Below are 22,783 nucleotides of genomic sequence, written 5' to 3' on the forward strand. Positions count from 1 at the left end.
GCCTAAGCGCCCTCTGCGACCCCGTCGAAACCGGGCCCCTTGGTTTACTGAGGAGCTCCGGAAAATGAAGCGGGATCTCAGACGGCTAGAGCGAGTATGGCGACGGACTCGTGACGGAGCCTCAAGAACATCTTATAGGACGCTTATGAAAGCCTATGAGATGGCTATGAAAGCTGCTAAGAAATCTTACTTTGCAGCTTCCATTGCATCCGCTAGCTCTCGCCCGGCACAACTTTTTAGAATAATTAGGTCAATAACGTCCTTAGGAGGACAACCAAATTTAAGCACAAATTCGACCCACAGCTGTGAGGCATTCGCGAGCTTTTTTGCGGAGAAAGTCCTGTTGCTCCGCCGTGACCTCCCTGCCAATTTAGATACAGTGACTGAACTGGAGGCCCCTCGACTGACTTCAGGTCCAGTGTTGGACCATTTCGATCGGATACTCCCTACTGATGTGGATAGATTCCTCCAAGTTGGTAGGCCCACCACCTGCCTCCTTGATCCGTGCCCGTCTTGGCTGATTAGGGAGTGTCCAGATGTTGCGCGGACCCCCCTGGTTGAAATTATCAATTTGTCCCTTGACACGGGGACATTCCCAGGGGAACTGAAGGAAGCAGTGGTGCGTCCACTCCTAAAGAAAACTTCATTAGATCCCTTAGACCTATCCAATTACCGCCCAGTTTCAAATCTTCCATACCTGGGTAAGGTAATTGAGAGAGCGGTTGCTGAACAGCTTGGTAGGTTTCTGGAGGAAACATCGGCATTAGATCCATTTCAGTCCGGTTTCCGTCCTGGTTTTGGGACGGAGACGGCTCTGGTTGCCCTAACAGATGATATCCGTAGACAACTGGATCGAGGCGGGTCAGGACTGCTGATCCTTTTAGATTTGTCAGCAGCTTTTGACATGGTCGATCATGATCTTCTGGACCATCGCCTTGCAGACGTGGGGATACAGGGCATAGCCCATAACTGGTCGTGCTCTTTTATCTCTGGTCGGGGACAGAGGGTGGCACTAGGGAGGGAAATGTCGTCACGCCACTCCTTAGTGTGTGGAGTGCCGCAGGGCGCAATTCTCTCCCCAATGCTTTTTAACATCTTTATGCGCCCCCTTGCTCAGATTATCCGGAGCTTTGGGCTGGACTGTCATCAATATGCTGATGACACTCAGCTCTATCTACTGATGGATGGCCACACCAACTCGGCCCCTTACACACTGACCAGATGCTTGGAAGCTGTGGCTGGATGGTTTCGTGGGAGCCGATTGAAACTAAATCCTTCAAAGACAGAGGTCCTATGGCTAGGTCGGGATAGCATGGGGATGAGGGACCAACTCCCTTCTCTTGCGGGGGCCCAATTAGTGCCATTACCTTCCGTTAAGAGTTTGGGTGTAATCCTTGACGCCTCCCTTTCCATGGAGGCGCAAGTCACAGCAACAGCCAAGGCGACATTTTTCCACCTTCGCCGCATCAAGCAGTTGGTCCCTTACCTTTCCCGCCCCGACCTGGCCACAGTGATCCATGCGACAGTCATCTCCAGGCTTGACTACTGTAACTCGCTCTACGCGGGGCTGCCCTTGAAGCTGTCCCAGAAACTCCAGCGGGTACAGAATGCTGCAGCGAGGCTCCTCACAGGGTCTCTGCCATGGGAGCATATTCATCCAGTGCTTTTCAAGCTGCACTGGCTCCCGGTGGAGTACAGGGTCAGATTTAAGGTGCTGCTTTTGACCTTTAAAGCCCTTCACGGCCTAGGACCCTCGTACCTACGGGACCGCCTCGCCTGGTATGCCCCACGGAGAGCCTCAAGGTCCATAAATAACAACACCCTAGTGGTCCCAGGCCCTAAGGAAGTTAGATTGGCTTCAACCAGAGCCAGGGCCTTTTCAGCACTGGCCCCAACTTGGTGGAACGCTCTGTCTCATGAGACCAGGGCCCTGCAGGATCTGATCTCTTTCCGCAGGGCCTGTAAGACAGAGTTGTTCCGCCTGGCCTTTGGATTGGAGCCAATTTGATTCCCTCCGCCCCCTTTTTCTTTTTTCTTTTCCTTCTCCTGCAATGAGGCTCCATTTTAATATTTTAATGTTCCATTATTTTAATGTTGTATTTTATTTTTGTTTTTAAGTTGTAATCACTCATCTTGTTTTTATTATTGCTTGTAAGCCGCTCTGAGCCCGGCCTTGGCTGGGGAGGGCGGGGTATAAATAAAAAAAAATTATTATTATTATTATTATTATTATTATTATTATTATTATTATTATTATTATTATAAATCTTATGCATGGCTAATTATAACACAAGCACTGAGTTCAAATAAACTCATTTCCAAGAAAGTGTGTTTATGGTTGTCTCCATTTCCTAGGTAGTACTTAACCCCCAACTCACAGAACTGTTTTAGGTTCACCATTTTTTAAAGTATAAAAGCCATACTTTATACACCTAATCTGTAGTTTATAATTGGAAGAAGACCACTGATAGCTTTCTCTTTTCCACAGTGGCCAAGAAAATGTTCCTGGGAAGCCCATAAGTGAATATGAAGAGAACAGCCCTCTCCTGCTTCCAGTTGCCAGCAAATGGTATTTGAATCTGGAGATTCTGTAAAAAAAACAAAACCAAAACACCTAGTGGTTAATGGGCAATGGAGTGTAATAACCACTGCATAGATTCATCAAATTATAGAGTTGGAAGAGACCAACTTCAGTTATTGTTTAATATTAAAAAGGAAACTAAGAAGCTTATAATGCACAAATGGGACGCGGATGGTGCTGTGGGTAAAACCTCAGCACCTAGGACTTGCCGATCGCATGGTCGGCGGTTCGAATCCCCGCGGCGGGGTGCGCTCCCGTCGTTCGGTCCCAGCGCCTGCCAACCTAGCAGTTCGAAAGCACCTTCAGGTGCAAGTAGATAAATAAGGACCGCTTACCAGCGGGAAGGTAAACGCCGTTTCCGTGTGCTGCGCTGGCTCTCCAGATGCAGCTTGTCACGCTGGCCACGTGACCCGGAAGTGTCTGCGGACAGCGCTGGCTCCCGGCCTATAGAGTGAGATGAGCGCACAACCCTAGAGTCTGGCAAGACTGGCCCGTACGGGCAGGGGTACATTTACCTTTAATGCACAAATACTACATGGTGCATCTTTCTTAAACAAAACTGGAATAAATAAGATTTGGGGTGGCATTCAACTAACTTTTACTCGGAGCAGATCCACTGAAATTAGTGAACATGGCTAAGTTAGGCCCATTAATTTGAGTTGGTGTAGTTTAAGTAAAGGTTGGTTGAATAGCCCTTAGATATTTAGAAGTGAGGACCAATGGGTCATTGATAATTGAACTGCATTGTGTTGGTGGATTTGGGAAGCCTTGCTTCAAATGGTTGTTCAACAGTGACACACCCTGTATTGCTTTGGCCAAGTCATGCTCTCTCACACACAGTTGTTGTGCAGGCAAGAACTATGAATCAAGCTGTACTGAAAACTGCTATAGAAATGGATAAATAATAATAGTAATGGGAGTACTCATGGTTTGATCTCAAGATGAAACTGCTGGGAGGGCTTACAGTGAAATGTGATTAATATGGATTTTGTGATAAGCCTGCAGCAGTGAGTGCAGAATTATGATTATGATATAATATTAGCACTTGGAAGTAAGAGGAAGAACGAAATAATATATATGAGTCGCAAGTGAATGTTGCTAAGTTCAAGCTCCCAAGCCTACAATTTTTGTTCAAAAGGACCAAAAAGACAATGAATAGATGTACACTTTAGAGTACAAACATAATTTATCCAATTGCCTGGAGGGCGTCTGAAACATTTGAATAACCAGAAGGTCAGATAAATGGGAGAGCTATTTAAACAGATTGTCATTGACATAAGATTGCTTGGGGGACATGCAGAAACTTCAAGTTATAACAGGCTTAATAACATCACGTATGCCATAGTTATTGCCATTGCACATTTAGAGCATAAGAAGAGTCTAGAGACATCACCTTGCCAACAAAGGTCTGTATAGTAAAAGCTATGGTTTTCCCAGTAGTGATGTATGGAAGTGAAAGCTGGACCATAAAGAAGGTTCATCGCCGAAGAATTGATGCTTTTGAATTATGGTGCTGGAGGAGACTCTTGAGAGTCCCATGGACTGCAAGAAGATCAAACCTATCCATTCTTAAGGAAATCAGACCTGAGTGCTCACTGGAAGTACCGATCCTGAAGCTGAGGCTCCAATACTTTGGCCACCTCATGAGAAGAGAAGACTCCCTGGAAAAGACCCTAATGTTGGGAAAGATGGAGGCACAAGGAGAAGGGGACGTCAGAGGACGAGATGGTTGGATAGTGTTCTCGAAGCTAATCTGATGTTTTCATTATGCCATGATGTTAAACTATTCAAAAGGAGGGATAACACACATTTACATAGCTGGTTGTACAGTGGGCAATGGAAAATAATATGGTGATGAATTTATTTCGTCGGATGTAGTAAAGAAAAGAGGCATAGTTATATATGCTACGAAGATTAGACCTGAAGCTTTTATTTAAAGATGAAGAAGGCAGAATGATAGTGATAAAAGTAGTATATCAAAGAGGAAAAAAATGGTAATTGTGGGAATCTGTGCACCAAATGAAAAGAAAGCAGAATTTTAGGATAGATTGCTGGATTATAGCGACGAAAAGATTATATTATTAGGAAATCTAAATGAAGTAACATTACTTGATATGGATAGAACAGCACGAGAAAGAGAAAGCAAAGAAGAGAGATTTCCGTGAAAAAACCAGTGTCCCCAAGTAAAAACTTAGATTTGCTTTGATTAATTTTGCATACCACAATCTGGATTATTAGTATAGTACATGGAAAATAGTAGAAATGAATAAAGGATAAGCAGTTTAACAAATAGATAAAACAGACCCGCTTAGAGGAAGATGGAAGTCTATTGGAGAAGAAAAGGAATTAGGATTAAAGAATATGGTGACATAAGTCTGTATGTAAGAACTTATGGATTTGTGGTTGTATGTATGTTTTTGGTATGGTTGTTTGTTTTCTAATATATCTTCTTTTGTTTGCAATTGTCATTTTATTATTTTGGTGACTTTATTGTTTATGTTTGTCTATTAAGTAAGAAAATTAATAAAAAGTAATTAAAAAGAAAATAAGAAAACAGTGTGTTCATTGCACATTCAAATAGAATCTGCAATTTTTATCATTTCTAGGGATGTTTAGATCTCTGCCCTTAACAAAAGCTGAGGGGGAGACGTTCAGTTGGGCTAACATAAATGTCCTGTGTTGGGCTGGAATTACTAACTTTGAGATATAAGTGATCCTGTTATTGGTTGTATTTAAACCATAGAACCTGGGGGAGCAGATTTTATTTACAGCTGACTCAATGTTTTGTTTCACAATATCCCTTAATCTAATTTGGATATTGTGATAAATATATTGATTACTAGAATTATACAGTAATTCCAAGTCAATACCAATAGGTCTAATTTTGCTGTGTATGAGATGGAGCCATCCTTAAGTAAATGGGAAAGCAGGCTTGAAGGTTGGGAACAAAAATGGCAACACAGCCAGTATTTTATAGTGTTAGTCCACGCCCAATATTTCATCATGTGCGTATCTAAATCTGCAGAATTAAGAATATAATATATTCCTTAAAAGGCTGTCTGATCATCATATACATCAACAAAAGTTAATATTGTGTGCTTTATTGCACACTGGCTTATTGTATTAGACTGATTTAGGAAAGATACAAAATCCTGGCAGCTTCAGACTGCCAGAATGCATCACTTACCGGTACATTTATTTAAGTTCCTGGTTCCTGGCATTGTGCCAAGTTGCCACACAGTGCTATCCCCTATCTGATTTATGCTGCCATGAATTCAGTGCAAACCACCTTTCAAAGAAGGTCGATGACACAATAAGGATGGATAAGGAAATTTTCACACTGGCGTTATTTATCTGAAAGACGCAAGGCAGCATGTTGTTCATGATGTACAATAATGAACGGCATTCAGAAGTGAAATGGGAATTATATTATCCTCATAAAATAGGAACAAAGGAGGGTGAAGTGAAGGTGTTAAAACTGCAAAACAATCAAAGAGAAAGCACACTCAAAAGTTTCAGAAAACAAGTAATTAGACAAAAGTGTTGTGTTGCTGCCATTGCCCCACATATGTACTAGTGGTGCTTAGGACTGTTTGATGAGGCTCAGGATCTAAGAGACTGAAAACAGGAGATTCTGCTGATTCACATCACCTTATCTGAGGCTGAAAGCCATGTCTGGTCTCCAGTCCATGCTCAAAAGTAGGTCTTGAATTAGTCATGGATCACCTTCACTTGGGAGCTCCAGAATGGAACCATTCTGAGCAGGATTTGCATTTGGTGCCTAAACAGTGCTGGAGTCAAACACTGCTTCCAAATAACAACTGAGAGCACATGGTTTGCGAGTTCATTTGCAACAGGGCTTGCATTCATCACTATTTAAATTCAGGGCCAAATACAAGCCCTACTGCTTTCTAGCAGGGGATCCACCTGGTGTCATATGGTATCTGGTGATTGGCTGGTGGCGAGGCAGGGATAAACAATTTTGAATCCAGACGCCTGGACCAAAGTGGTTCACTATACCAACTCAAATGGGGCACTAAATAGGTTGATTCCATGCAGAGATAAATATGAACTCACCTTTTTGTGTCCATCATTATTGAGCAATAATCAAAGAAATCTCAATTCATTATGCTTTGGACAAAATGTTTTAGCTGGCAGGTCTCTGGGTGCCCTCCCCCATTTCATTTTCATGTTTTCTGTGCCCCTATTCCGTTTTTGTCTTTGTTAATTATTTTATTGTGCTTGAGAGAGGATCAAATATTCATTTAGAACTTTAGGATATTCTAGGCTCAGAGTAGCTATTATAAACAGTTGGCAAAAAGCAATCTATTAGTCTCTGGTATCACATGACCAATGCTATGTATATTGAAGGGGCGGAGAAAACATGTTTAAAAATTAATTCTATTACCCTGCATGGCACCTTCATTTTCCTCTCATGCATGTATTTATCAGGGCTTCTTTTCAAAAACAGCAGTTACTTAAGCTCCCCTATCTAGCAATAATTTATCTTTACCCATCAGTGCCAATGTCTAACTTCCATCCGCACTAATGATGGGGAGGGTATGGTTACCCAGACTCAATGAGGCAATAAATAGTTAGATATCACTATTTACTTGAAAGGTTTCCAAGTAAAATATATTAATAGTATTCTCTCCAACAAAGGCAAGTGATTTCAGTGTATTTTACATGAACAGCTGATTTAAAAAGCAGACACTGGGAGAGGGAGTAGACTCAATAACTGGACATGAATCTATGCTGTATCTATGTACTCTTTTCTTAACCAAACACTCATTTGACCTAGAAGCTTCATGGTTTTTAAGTGGTCAGAACATCTGTATAAATGTTTAGAAGAGCACTTTTGGAGTTACCATGTTGACCCTTCGTCAATAGTCAAGATTCGACAGACAACACACCTACGAGTTTATAATTCCATTACCTGGCTGTAAGGCTGTGCTTCCTTTCCCTTGTAACGTTTCTTTGAAACTACATGTGAATACACATCAAAGAAAGCATCTAATGGAAACAATGACCCTAAGATTCTGTAGTGTGAGATAAAACATTTATGTGCAGAGAGGTCACTACTCTACCTCCTTACAGTCCCGCATGCCACCCCAAAACTGGCTACAGAAGGCCATTGGTGTGAAGCACAGCGTCCTTGATTGCAGATGTGGAGAAGCAGACTGGCAGTCAGTCATTGTTCTCATGGCTGCTTGAAAATGTTCTTTTATATTATGGTCAAAGACAGGCAAAGACGAGAAAAACAATCACAAATGAAAACTGCCACTTGCAGGTCTCTGTCACAGAATGTTCTTTGGGTCTGTTAATTTCTGTTGCTCGTTGTCCACATTTCCCCTTCTTTGTGAGCTAATAGGAACACAGGGAGCTTCTCTATACATGTCAGACTGTTGATTTATCTGGCTTAGTATTATGTGACTTACAGCAGCTCTCCAGGTTTTCAGACAAAGGAGTCTTTCCTTGCCCTACCTGGGTGTGCCAAGGATTGAGAACCGTGAACCAGGTATGGAAATGGTGAAGCTGTTCTCCATTTGATCCCAAATGGGTGGAGCAATCCAGTGGGGCTGTGTCTCCTGGCCCTGCCCCATCTATCACTGGCCCCTTGGTTCATGTTTTGGGGTCATAGGTCTGAATAGGGTCTATATGTACAGGCGTTCTTCTGATTAAAAAAATCACAGGAGAGCTTGCATGCATAGAACAGACTCCCCATCCTTAAAATGCCCCCCATGCATGGTTATGGGCAACAAAGCTGGGGGACTGCAACAGTGGGGCAGGGGTGCATCCCCCCTTCTGCCTCAATGTGACTACAGTCATGTGCAGAATGACCAAAGAGTGCCAGTGAAATGAACCATAAATACATTTTAAAACAGCATCCACAGCACCATCTTTGTGTTTTATTTTTTGGGGGAAGCACCCACAATACACTTTCATCAGTGAGACATCAATGGGAAATAGGGAATGGTTGCTGTGCACAACAGTTTGAAATGGTGGAAAAGAATGCTTGGTACCGTAGCTTCAGGAACAAGACCCCCACGCAAAATGGTCACCGCCTGTATTTAAGAACGTAAGAAGAGACGTGCAGGATCAGTTCAGGGACTCATCCTGTTCTCACAGTGGCCAACCAGATGCCTATGGCAAACCCCGAAGCATGACTTGAGTGTTTACTTGTGATCTCTCACAACTGGTATTCAGAGCTGTCATGCCTCCAACTATAGAGGCAGAACATAGAGGTAGATGTAGAACCATGGCTAGTCGCCCTCAATAGCTCTGTCCTCCACGAATTCAATAGATTTGTAGTCATCACCCCCGATTGATATGGTCGGCCTCCCAGTCATTCTTCCAAGGGTCACGCTCATTTCACATCCAATTTCTCCTTACCTTTGTGATCCCACAACACATGTTGAAATGCTGCAATTCCCATTAATAAGAAGAAAAACAGAGCCAATTGTCCAGAACACATTTAAGCTTTCTCCTTTTGGAATACCCCCTTATGCTATTATAATAACTGCATCAGAACAATGGATGTGCGGGAATTTCAGTATACAGGTCATAATACATATACATAATATACATAATACATATGGTGCAAAAGATCAAACGTATGGGGAGAGTTTGACATTTACTGTTTAATGACTGTAAATGTGATGACTGAGATCATATCCCAATCTCCATAATCAAACATAGGTAAGAGCAAATATTTGACAATGGAGCAAATGGCTATATTCCTACAAATTGATTTTTAAAACCTGAGCAAATGTATTTCCGGGCAGCTGACAAGTACTGACTCCAGATGGCGAGGCACACACTTCAGACTCCGTAGCTATGAAACAGGTTTATGGATTTATTTTCTTTCTAAATCAGCATATTAGTCTAAGCCATTCTTCTATGAAACACACTAATTGCCAACAGTTACTAGTCACATTTTCTGCATTTAAGTGCTATTATAAAATAAGTGTCTTTGGCTACATGCATATTTTCATGGTTATGTAGGCCATAAAAATATCATTAGTAAAATTGCTACAAATATGGTTCCTTGTGGCACTTCTTTTTTATGACAAAAAAACGGACACAATCTATTTTTGAATGAGAAAGAAGAATTCCATTGTTTGAAACTGACACTACATTTCATTGACAATTGCAGATAGTCCCCCCCCCCGAAAAATCCTATCTTCTATACAAATAAAGACCAATATAACATTCTTGGATGCGCACATACCTGGAGGCGAGTGCCATTGGACTTAATGGGAGTTAACTCTGAGCAGACACAGGATTGCGCTATAAAAAAACCTGATGACTTTCATCTGCATGCCATTAGGCCCAGACTTTGCTGAGCTGCTGCCTAAAGAAGCATATTGTTTTCTCCCAAGTTCTAATTAGAAATGCATTAAGGCTCAACTCCTCCGTTGTTCACAACCTGTGGAAATGATGTCAGAAGGTTCTCCGCTCCATGCTGTCTTCTAGAATTATAGCTGCTTGGTGCTAGCTGCTTGACAGCTACAAAATGCCTTTCCAGGCCCTAGACCTGGCCCAATAGCAAAGCAGCTGACTGAAGCAGAAGTCTATCTGAGGGAGATTGCTGGGGGACTCAGTTCAGGAAGGATATTGTATGTATATCCAGGTCTCACCATGGTATAGTCCCAAAATCTCGTTTGGATTTGGAGATGGTGGTGGGAACTGTGTGTGTGTGTGTCAGGGAACTGCCATCAGAGGCAAGAGGAGAGGTAAGACGCTCCAATGATGCAGGGGAGGGAACTAGCAAGGAGAGAGAGAGAGAGAGCTTCCGCTGGGGAAGGAAATCCAGGGGACACCAGGGAGAAAGGGGAGGCTGAGAGTACTGCGGAGGGGAGGCTCCGAGACTCTTCCAGTGAAATCAGCGGAGAGAGCACAGGACCTCCGCTTGGCATGCCCACGCTGCGCAGAAAGCTTCTGCGCAGAGAATCTAGGAGGAGACTTGGAGTCAAGGATTTTTTATGTTGGAGGAAGTTTAGGAAACGCCCACTGACGGATTCTGCCAGTGACTGAGACAGTCGCGTTGTAAGGGCTGTCAAACCAGGGAAAGGTTTAGCTATACAACCAGCTTTGAGCAGTTTGCAGTTTACGCACAAGCAACCCCAATTCCCATTACAGTGTGTGTGTGTGAAGATAAAATTGGCTGACACTGAAGCCCTAGTTAGGAGTCTGCACACAGTCACAGTCTTAATATGGAATTTGGATGGTGATGCTTTTGAATTATGGTGCTGGAGGAGACTCTTGAGAGTCCCATGGACTGCAAGAAGATCAAACCTATCCATTCTTAAGGAAATCAGCTCTGGAAGGACAGATCGTGAAGCTGAGGCTCCAATACTTTGGCCACCTCATGAGAAGAGAAGACTCCCTGGAAAAGACCCTGATGTTGGGAAAGATGGAGGGTACAAGGAGAAGGGGACAACAGAGGACGAGATGGTTGGACAGTGTTCTCGAAGCTACCAGCATGAGTTTGACCAAACTGCGGGAGGCAGTGGAAGACAGGAGTGCCTGGCATGCCCTGGTCCATGGGGTCACGAAGAGTCAGACACGACTAAATGACTAAACAACAACAACAACAAGCAGACTTTCTGTTGGGATGCTGGTTAGTTTTTGCAGGTTTCATAAGAACATAAGGGAGTCCCGATTGATTAGGTGAAACACCCATCCAGAACATGGTCCTGCTGTTCTCACCGTAGTCAACAAGACTCCTATGGAAAACTTGCAAATGGGACCAGTGCTGTTGTGTGGGTTGCCAGTGCCCGGGGCTGCGTGGAGAGTGGGTGGGTGGGAGGGAAATGGACGGAGTACACATGCGTATTCAACTGCCTAACAGCATCCATGTAACCCAGGAGATCGGAGCCGCAGAGAAAATAAAAGATGGGTTGCTCTGTTGTTTGGAGAGGTCACTTCCTGGTTCAGATAGAGAAGCCGTTTTCAATGGAGCCCAGCAACGAAAGCACACAGCAGTACGGAGGCAGCACCTGGTGTTGAAATTTTGCGCCCTTAACAATTTTGCACCCAGGGCACCCATAGTGCCCATGTGGTTCCCAGCATATTCCCTCAGACAATGGAGACAGAACATATCCACCATTTCAGGCCACACCAAGGCCTTTGGGGAGGGAGAAACACAATGGCCGATTCTCTGCTTTTCGAAAACAAAATGATAGTTGCTTTTCAAGGGGAGTTTGAGAAGCCTCATTTTGCGTGAAGTGATGCTTCAAGAACTGCCTTCTCTTGATTCCAGGACAGGAATGAATGTATTTTATCGAGTGATTCATGTTCGCTTTGCTTTACATCCACCTGGGAAAGATAGAAAATGATTTTCTTGATTTAGTCAGACAGTGGAAACAAATGGCAACTTTCTGCATGGATGCAATTTTCCCAACGTCCCATGTGATTTTGGCTCTAATTATATAGGGAGCAAGCAGTGTCCATGCTGAATGTTACCAGTTGCAGTTTCCTTTCAGCTGCAGAAATTACCTGAAGTGCATCTGGTAAAAACAATGCAGTTTGCTGTTCAGCAGAAAACCAAACCTTATTTTTTATTATTATTATTACGTTTATATACCAGCTTTTCTTCCAAGGAGCTCAAGGTGGTCACATGGTTTTCCTCCTTCCCATTTCCTCCTCTGAACAACCTTGTGAGGTAGGTTAGGGTAAGAAATGGTGACTAGCCCAAGGTCACCCAGCAAGCTTGATGGGTAAATGGGGATTCAAACCCTGTTCTTCCAGGTCTTCGTTCAACGCTCTAGCCATTACAGTGGTACCCCACAAGACGAACGCCTCGCGAGACGAAAAACTCGCAAAACGAAAGGTTTTTTCGTTTTCGAGTTGCCTCGCAAGACAAATTTCCCTATGGGCTTGCTTTGCAAAACGAAGCTTGCCCCGGGGACAGCGGGTCTTCTCTTTTGAAGCAAGGGGCTGGGGGGAGATAGCGATCTCCCCCCAGCCCCTTGCTTCAGAAGAGGTCCGGGGGCAGCGGGAAGCGAAGCGCTTCTTCCCCGCTTCCCCCGGACGTCTTTTGCAGCAAGGGGCTGCAGGGAGATCGCTTCTCCCGGTGCTCCGAAGCCGGGCGGGGGGCAGGGGACACCTCCCGCCGCCGCGGGGACACCTTTTGAAGGCAGGGGCTTTTAAATCGCCCCGGACAGCGGAGAAGTCCTCCGCTGTCCGGGGCGATTTTAAAATGCCGCCCGCCAGCATTTTAAGATCGCCCGGACAGCGGAGAAGTCCTCCGCTGTCCCGGGGTTTTTTAAAATGCTGGGGGTGGGAAGAAAAGCCCTTGTCCCCCCCCAGCCTTCAGAAGAGGTCCGGGGACAGACTGTCCCCGGACCTGGTCTGAAGGCGGTTTCCCTAGGAACGCATTAATTGATTTTCAATGCATTCCTATGGGAAACCGTGCATCGCAAGACGAAAAAACCGCAAGACGAAGAGATTTGCGGAACGAATTAATTTCGTCTTGCGAGGCACCACTGTATACTGGTTTTACTTTGTTATGGCATGGAAGAAACAATATGAAACTTAATGAGAAACCTTTCTAATCTCATTCTTATTTCCCATGTGCTACCAGTCGAAATAAGCAACATGGGAACTGACTTGTTTATTTCTGATCAGATCATGGAAATGTTATTCTAGAATAGTTTCGGTTTACTGGAAAATGTAATGCTTACCACTCAGGTACCCCTCAGGTTAAGTACTTAATTCATTCCGGAGGTCCGTACTTAACCTGAAACTGTTCTTAACCTGAAGCACCACTTTAGCTAATGGGGCCTCCCACTGCTGCCGCGCTGCTGGAGCATGATTTCTGTTCTCATCGTGAAGCAAAATTCTTAAACTGAAGCACTGTTTCTGGGTTAGTGGAGTCTGTAACCTGAAGCGTATATAACCTAAAGCTTATGTAACCTGAGGTACCACTGTATTTCACTAGTAACTAGATTAAACTCCACAGTGTATTCAGCTGTACTACACAGCAGCCCCATACTTTATGACAGCTCTCCCCCCCCCAAAAAAAGTATTGATCTTTATTTTGATATTACTGCGCAATAGAGGGATCAATGGAAAACCATGGTGATCAATAGACAGGGTGCCGTACATTCATCCCTGCTATTGTTCATTCACATATCTGGCGGAATTTTTCTATTCATCAAAGCCTGACAAAGAAAGCATGATTCCTTTCAAAGATGTGCTTAGAGATATAGCAGAACACAAGCCATCTGACGGGGCATAAATCAGCCACTCTTCATCTGCATTCACTTGCCCATTTTTCAGCCCGAGACATGTTTTGATAAATGGCAGCTCACGTCCTTAAACTGGCAGGCCGGTGTTGAAAAATTACCGTTACAGTGGTACCTCAGGTTAAGTCCTTAATTCGTTCTGGAGGTCCGTACTTAACCTGAAACTGTTCTTAACCTGAAGCACCACTTTAGCTAATGGAGCCTCCTGATGCTGCCATGCCGCTGCAGCACAATTTCTGTTCTCATCCTGAAGCAAAGTTCTTAACCTGAAGCACTGTTTCTGGGTTAGCGGAGTCTGTAACCTGAAGCGTATGTAACCTGAGGTACCACTGTATTCTGGTCAACCGGATCTGCAGTTGAAAATAAATAAAATTAGGTTTTTTAAAAAAATATTAAAAATACAAACCATCTGCGATAGTCATTTCATGCCATTATTTGCTTGTGAGCTCAGCGATCATTAACTTAACAGGCAGTTCTAGAACATCAAAACTTCGCAGGTCCCATTGGGCGAGGCCCTCATTTAGATGCAACATGCGAGCAATCTATAGACAAGCGGAGAGCATAACGAAGGATTGATCCACACCCCCAAACAAGGCAAATTAGACCAGTCTGTGGAGAAACTGGAAATAAGGATCACAGCAATGGTGAGCAGTAAAAGGGAAAGTGTCAGGTATAATTGCTTAGCATTCTGGCTTTCGGTGGTGCAACATTAAGAGGAAGCAATTCACTTGCCTTTGATAGCAATGCAGCGCATTGTGGCCATACCAGGAACAGAAAATTCTTGTCGTTAACAGCATGCCAGCTGTAACAGTTATCTCTAGTGGCATTTCGCAGTGCCCTCTGGCTTTCCAACTATCACACCCGGCTGCCATTTCCCTGGGCCGTTCCATCCAAGTATGTCAGTGTATAGGGAGGGAAATAGAATTTACTGCTCTCTGTAACTCCACAATGAGTCTAATAATATTAGATGGGGCCAAAGGCACTCTATTCGATTGTAATCTTTGCACTTTATTGCAGTCAGGAGGTTCTGGCTAATAGGGCCGCTTTAACCTGGATGCTGGTCAGTGTGGGGACATGTTGGGGGTCTGGCCACACTGTTGCCGTAAGCCAGTACTCACCAGAGACCACAGATTCCATACCGTCCAACATTTCTCCAACGGAAATACAGTCGTACCTTGGTTTTCAAACAGCTTAGTTCTCAAACGTTTTGGCTCCCTAATGCCACAAACCCGGAAGTGACTCTTCTGGTTTGTGAACTAGTTTTGGAAGCCGAACAGGGCTTCCACGACTTCCGATTGGCTGCAGGAGCTTTCTGCAGCCAGTCAGAAGCCACACTTTGGTTTTGGAAGTTGAATGGATTCTGTTAGACTTCCAAGGTATGACTGTATGGATGTCCTGTTCAATAATAATAATAATAATAATAATAATAATAATAATAATAATAATAATAATAATAATAATAATAGAAGAATAGGACACCCCTATTTTCACATTATTATTATTATTATTATTATTATTATTATTATTATTATTATTATTATTTTATACCCTGCTCATCAGACTGGGTTGCCTCAGCCACTCTAGGCGGCTTCCAACATATATAAAAACATAAAACATTAAACCTTAAAAAAAACTTCCCTATACAGGGCTGCCTCCAGATGTCTTCTACATTTTGTATAGTTAATTATCTCCTTGGCTGGGGGTGGGTGGGGTGGGTATCACATATTTCTATGCCCTCTAATGTTTCTCCGATGAAAATAGGGATGTTCTAAGGAAAAGCGGGACAGTCGAGCATCAAATCAGAAACCGAGACAGCTTCTGTAAATTTGGGGCTGTCCTTGGAAAATAGGGATACTTGGTCTGGGATTCTCCTGATTACGTGTTAGAAGATGCTGGTCTCAGTAATTCCCAGATTAGGCATGTCTTAAAACTTGAGGAATTCCTGAAACTCCTCAACAAGAAACGGTACTGTAGGTGTCACACAGGTGTAGATGTCCTTCCTGGACTCCTTTGGGAGAAAGGGCAGGACAGAAATGCAATAGATAGATAAAAAATATCTGGATTTGTCTCTCTTCTTAAAAGCCAAGTGGAGGAGGCGATGGTGCCACATAAGACCTACACTTTGGAACTCCCTGCCTATTGATATCAATAAGGCGACTTAACTGAACTCTTTTTGGCACCTGCAGAAAACATTCTTTTTAGTCAAGCCTACTCAGATCCACAGGGACGCGGGTGGCGCTGTGGGTTAAACCACAGAGCCTAGGACTTGCTGATCAGAAGGTCGGCGGTTTGAATCCCCACGACGGGGTGAGCTCCCGTGGCTCGGTCCCTGCTCCTGCCAACCTAGCAGTTCAAAAGCACGTCAAAGTGCAAGTAGATAAATAGGTACCGCTCTGGCGGGAAGGTCAACGGCGTTTCCGTGCGCTGCTCTGGTTTGCCACATGACCCAGAAGCTGTACACCGGCTCCCTCGGCCAGTAAAGCGAGATGAGCGCCACAACCCCAGAGTCGGCCACGACTGGACCTAATGGTCAGGGGTCCCTTTACCTTTACTTTACTCAGATCCACAGAAAGCTGGTGTAATTTTCATCTGTTTTAGCATTTTAACTTTTGTATGTTTTAAAGTATGGTTGTGATCTTTTTCGTGATTTTACTGTTTTATCTTTTGTAAGCAACTTTGAGTGGTGTATAAATTTTATGAAATAAACAATAAATAATCCACTTCCTGCATTTGCTAAAAAGTGTTCAATGTTACTTTTATACTTATGCCATCTAAACAAACTTCCATTGTTACCTGGTGATGTATTTTTGAATAAAAATTACATCAGTTAGCACTTTCCTAATAAATAGCATGTATTATATTTGTTTTTCTCCGATGTCATTCCACCCAAGCTATTGATCCAAGAATTTGAAAAAATAAGAAGTGAGGAAAGTAGACGTTTCATACTTAAACAAGGCTCTTTTTCACAGATTATCCTCTGGTAAGATGCTTGGGTGCCTGCTGATGAGGGTGACTGAAGTCATGTCCCTCCATTATTGATTGTGATAAGGCTTCCAGGTACTGAGAAGAAACTATTGAACGGTTCTGGATCTCCTTTGAAAACTTGCATTTCATGTTACATCCCTGAATAAAGAAAAAAGTGACAAGATAAGTGCAGTCTACACAAAACACACAAAGACGCCCTCTCCTATTTGACACTTAAAGTAAAGCCATACTGGGCATTTGTAATAGGGATGAGTTATACATGATGCCACCTTGGAAGATGTTTCAGAAATTGAAGAATTTTGTAAACCGACTCTTTGCTGCAGTAGGCCACAGGGAGCCTATTAAGCCAATTCTTGCTCTCTTACCTTGCTATCCTGAGCCATATACAGAAATTTCATCTGCAAGTGTGCAGAACTGAGCGTTCCTTGTTAGTGATGCCCATGCTGTGAGATGTCTTCCCCAGCAAACTTTGTGTGGTCCTCAGTTTGTTTTCTCACATGTTAAGGTGTCTTTATTTCGGAAGGCTTTTCCTGGTGTTTCATCTGTTTTAACTTGTTGATTCATTTTAACTCTGGGCTGCTTGGCTTTCTTGCTTGTTTTGAAAATTGTATTATTGGTGTTCTGTGCTAGTGTCTGATTTTGACAACCTAGTCTAGGTACTGAGACAGTACTTGTTCCTTTCATCTCAGGTGAAAGTTTACTAACTGTGGTCCTAAACCTAGAGAATGCTGAATTAACACCTCAGCCCTTGTCCTGACCTTGCCATAGTTCCCAGTCAGTTCTGGAGCCCTCGGCTTACTGGTCTCCATCTTGCTTGAGCCAGCATTTCCCTTTTGTGGCAGAAATCACCTTGGATCAGCACCCTAATAGGGTGTCAGTCCATTTCTCTCCACAAGCATCTCACCTTGAGCCATCCATTCATAGTGGCAAGCCTGTTTCTTTGGAGGGGAAGCAGGCTATTTGAAACAATGTGCCATTTCAATGGAATACATTTGAGTTATAAGTCATCTGATATCTTCTCTGCATCCCACCTCCAAGGGAGTTTTGCAGGGTGTTCATAAGAATACAGGCTTTTCCTGTAGTGGTTTCCAGTCTAGGGAATGCTTTCCTCAGGAAGCCCTGCCTGACGCCAGCTTTGTTTTCATTTCGGTACCATAGAATAGAATCACAGAATTGTTGAGTTGGACGAGGCACTGAGAGTCATCTAGTCCAACTCCCTGCAATGCAGAAATCTCAATGACAGATGACCCTCCAATCCTTGCTTTAAAAACCCCAATGAAGGAGCGCCCACAACCTCCTGAGGGAGACCGTTCCACTGTTGAACTGCTCTTACTGTCAGAAAGTTCTTCCTGATGTTTAGTTGGAATCTCTCTTTTTTTGCAGGCATTTGGGCAGCACCAATGACTGGGTGTTTTTATTCTGTATTTTTTGTAGCTATGTATCTTCAGAGCACTTACTCTATTTTGTTGTAAATCTGTCTGGAATGTATCAAGTCTAATGGCCTCAAGGAAGAGTAGAATGTCTGAAAACATGCCATTTGGATGAACAATGCCATAGTTACAGATAATAGGACACAAGCCGGATTTCCACTGAAATAATGGTAAAGCCTAAATGAAACTACATTAGCCTACATAGCTTAGTTGGCTAGAGCATGGTGCTGATGATGCCAAGGTGGCAAGTTTGATCCCCATATGAGACAGCTGCATATTGTTGCATTGTAAGGGGTTGGGGTAGAATGGATAATGCTCAGGGCCCCTTTCAACTCTTCAGTTCCATGATGGTGACAAATAATGTGAAACCACACGAAGGCATCTCTTGGAAGCAAAAACAAAACTAACTAAATATTTTCAAGTGCTCGCTCCTAGGGTTTGTTTGTTTTGTACCAGCAGGAGAGGTCCGTCACATCCCATACATGCTCCCATCCCTACAGTAGCCATAGCTTTGGAATCCAAACAGCGTAGGAATATTTTGACAAAGCTCCTCTAGCAGTCCAGAGCCCTTTCGTATCCAGCAGTGCTTTTGGTGCGGGTGGGTGGGTAAAACTGAGGTGCCGGTACTCACATCTGGAGAGATGTGCCATGGGTGCAGCACAAAATGCCTGCCATAGGCAGCAAAATGGGGGGGGGGGAGAGATGTGAAGGTAAAAGTACTCAGTACTAGTGAATACTATCACAAAAAGCCCATATATTTGTTGTCGTATGAGCCCTGCCTCATCCATTTGAATAGAGGTGGCGTTCCTTTCACCAGAACTGCCAAGTATCCAGCACAAACAAAACCAAGGTCTCATGCCAACTTATTTGAGCTCCTTTGGGTTGGGTATTACTTAAAGGTAAAGGTAAAGGGACCCCTGACCATTGGGTCCAGTCGTGACCGACTCTGGGGTTGCGGCGCTCATCTCGCTTTACTGGCCGAGAGAGCCGGCTTACAGCTTCCGGTCATGTGGCCAGCATGACTAAGCCGCTTCTGGCGAAACCAGAGCAGCGCACGGAAACGCCGTTTACCTTCCCGCCGTAGCAGTACCTATTTATCTACTTGCACTTTGAGTGCTTTCGAACTGCTAGGTTGGCAGGAGCAGGGACTGAGTAACGGGAGCTCACCCCGTTGCGGGGATTTGAACTGCCAGCCTTCTGACTGGCAAGTCTTAGGTTCTGTGGTTTAATCCACAGCGCCACCCTCGTATGCTTAAATCTTAAACATCTTTGACTAGCCCAGCCGTTTTGACTGCCATGTGTTTCAATAAAACCATGTATAGGTGTGACTAACTTTGGTGTGCCATCTGAGGCTATTCCTTGCATGGTGCTCTTCTGCAGCCATGGGATGCAGCAAATTCAGATACACCTGCAAAAATGGAAGCATGCACAAATTCAAAAGCATGTGTTTAGAATCATCTTATTCTCTGACTCAAGACACTCAGTGAGACTCATTGCTGAGACTGAGCACACTGAAATGCATATACTAATGTGGCAGATTGATGATTACTCATATATTGTTATATGCAAACATTGGGAAAATTAATATAGAACGTCTATGTTGCACATATTATAAATTTGTCAGGAATTGTTTTGCTTTTAATAGCAATGACAAATTTGGCTTGCATTTTCTTGGCTAGATAAGAAATAGAGCATTTAGTTGCATGAAGCCATTTATCCTTGTAATCTTTTTTCATTAAATTGCAAATGTCTCTCTTTGCCACAGCTCTGCGTATTTGATTTATTTTAAAAGATGCAATATAAACTTTTAAAGATTAAATCTTCCATATGATTGCTCTTCCAAACATCTTATTTTTATTATCCTCTCTTTCTTCAAAATAAAGATTCCTCAAAGTTTTACTCACATTTTTTTATTATAATAACTGTGATGTGTCTTTTTCTTGCTGCTTGGACCCCAAGTTACAGCTGCATTTGCAGAAGACACTTCCACTTCCAGGGTTTTGGAGGAATAACTGATTCCTCCATCTATAGCCCCCATACTCTGGTAAAAGTTTCTCAGATGAATCACGGGTTTTTATACTGGCTTCGACCACCAGTCCTGCAATCACTCTTCTTTACTAGGGTGCCACTGGGGGGAGGGGGGAGCTACCATCTACTCTACTCTATCCTTCCCAGAAGCAATTGATGTAAAAAAAGGGGGGCGTTGGCTTTTGCTGCCCAACTCCACATGGAACTCTGAGTCCCTTAAGTCCATGATCGGTCCGAGAAGAATGGATGGAGGCAGGATTCAGTGGAAACAGAGTTGCAACAGAGTTCCCTCCCACTTTGCAAGGAGGGAGAGACCCCGAACAATGGTGTGCAAGAACATTTAAAGACTTTTGACATTGCCCAACCCCTTAGCCAAAGACCACCCTAAAAACATCAAACATACATCACAGAAGGAGGTGTGGTATTCCCAGTGCTGGATTTATGTATAGACTAAGTAGGCTGAAGCCTGGGGCCTCTAAATCTAGGGGGCCTTGCCAGCCAGCCCGCTCCCCAGCAGGCAGTCTCCCCTCTCCCAAAATTGCAAACCCAAGGCTTCATGTGAGGGCAGGATAACTTGGGCCTCTAAATCTAGGGGGCCTCGCCAGCCTGCCCACTCCCCAGTGCCACAGTCTCCCCTCTCCCAAAATTGCAAAACTGATTTACAGGTACAAATACCAATGTGGAGTTGTGTTAGCAGTGGAATCTCCAAGCCCAAGATACATTTCCATTTGTGCATATCTTTTTAACCAAGCCTATGCTTTTATTTTCTGACTGGTCATCTTTTTATTCAAAACAAGGCTTTATGAGACTGGATAACTGACACTTTTCAAAACTAGCCTTCCCCTTTTGAGAAATTCTGAAACATCATGGTATGACTAGTATGCTATTATTTAATTTATTTAGAAGGTATATAACTGCTATACAACACAGCGGAAAACAAAAAGAAGAAGGAAGAAAGGAAAATGCAATGTATAGTAATTATACATATAAAAGTCCAAGAAGTGATAAGCAACCAGCAACAATAATATCAGATCAGGAATGTCAAAAATTTATTTATTTATAGAGGCCTGATGTCCTGAACATTTACTTTGAAGCCATCAAGTCACATAGTAAGCAAATTTTCACATAGCTGCTTAAGGAACAAACCTAATTATGGGAAGGCAAAGTAAATTATGGCAGCTTAAGTTAAACCAGTGTAACCACTGAGCCTCTTAGGCTTGCCGATCAGAAGGTCAGCTGTTTGAATCCCGGCGACGGGGTGAGCTCCTGTTGCTCGGTCCCAACTCCAGCCAACCTAGCAGTTCGAAAGCACACCAAAAAGTACAAGTAGATAAATAGGTACCACTCCGACGGGAAGGTAAACAGTGTTTCTGTGCGCTGCTCTGGTTTCGGTGTTCCGTTACACCAGAAGCGGCTTAGTCATGCTGGCCACATGACCCAGAAAAACTGCGGACAAACGCCGGCTTCCTTGGCCTGTAAAGCGAGATGAGTGCCGTAACCCCAGAGTCAACTGCGACTGGACTTAACAGTCAGGGGTCTTTTACCTTTTAAAAAAAGTATGCCTGGCTCAAACCCCACTGGGAGGGGCAAACGCTGACTGAACCGACCTCAACCTGGCACAGAGAGAAAAGGCGGGAAAGCCATCAAAACACAGAGAGCCAGCTCAGCTAGCATCACCACTGGAATGGGGACTACCTGTTGCTACAAGCGCAGCACAGGGTGTGGAGGCATCACAACACACCTGCCCACTTCCGAAAGCTTACTCTGGCTGACTTGGAATCAGTTCTTCCAACTAGACAGGGAAGTCATTAAGGAGCTCTGCCTGAAGCAAGCCCAGGTCCAAGCCCAAAGGAACAAGGTGCTCCAGAAAATGTTCCTGGGTTTGCCCTACCTGGCCACAGGGGACTTGCTGAGGAGCTCACCATATCTCCCAGTCCTCCAGTAGCAGGTGTCATTCTCCCTTCCTGGACTTCATGGTGGACCTTGTGTTTGTGGAGAGTATTCCCCAGGTGCAAAATGCCTTCCACCGAGTGCCCTGAAATCTGTCTCCTGAGTGCAAATTCCCTGCATCATCTACATGAGGAGCTGCACTGTGGAACTGAAATAAGCTGAACATTGGCTGTAAATTATGCTGGATCCTGAGTGCTCTTTCAGAGTTGTGTGCGGAGGTGAACCTGGGCCCATTCCCCCCCCCATTAAAAATGTGGTCTGAATTACACCACCTTTGGGCCAGTGGGTTGTCAGGTCACACATGACTGAGCTGAATGGAGTTGAGTATATGGTCCTGCCTGCCCGGCCCCACTCCCCCAGAATGTCCATTTTTCAGGGCTTACATCAGTGTAAGACTCAGCCAGGATGGAGGAGTTACATGGCATATCTCCAGCTGAGTTCAGGTTGGGGACTTATGGACGTGTAGCCTGGCTGAACCAGAACTCAACTGGCTGAGCTGGAGACCCACTGGATCCTAACTTGCTCACCCCGGTGGATCTTGGATTTCAGTTGCTACC

The 22,783-nt window shown here is 43.9% G+C and overlaps 1 long non-coding RNA gene across 1 annotated transcript in view; it reads left to right on the top strand.

The window, feature by feature from the left end:
* The window catches only part of LOC308597002, a 33,581-nt gene that overhangs the window by 5,006 nt on the left and 5,792 nt on the right, over window positions 1-22,783 (top strand). The window contains exon 3 of the long non-coding RNA XR_014012786.1: window positions 2,489-2,569. This is a non-coding gene — a long non-coding RNA (uncharacterized lncRNA). The remainder of the gene's footprint in view (window positions 1-2,488; window positions 2,570-22,783) is intronic.

This window comes from Podarcis bocagei (genome assembly GCF_964188305.1).
Source record: "Podarcis bocagei genome assembly, chromosome: 11".
NCBI classification, from domain to species: Eukaryota; Metazoa; Chordata; class Lepidosauria; order Squamata; family Lacertidae; genus Podarcis; species Podarcis bocagei.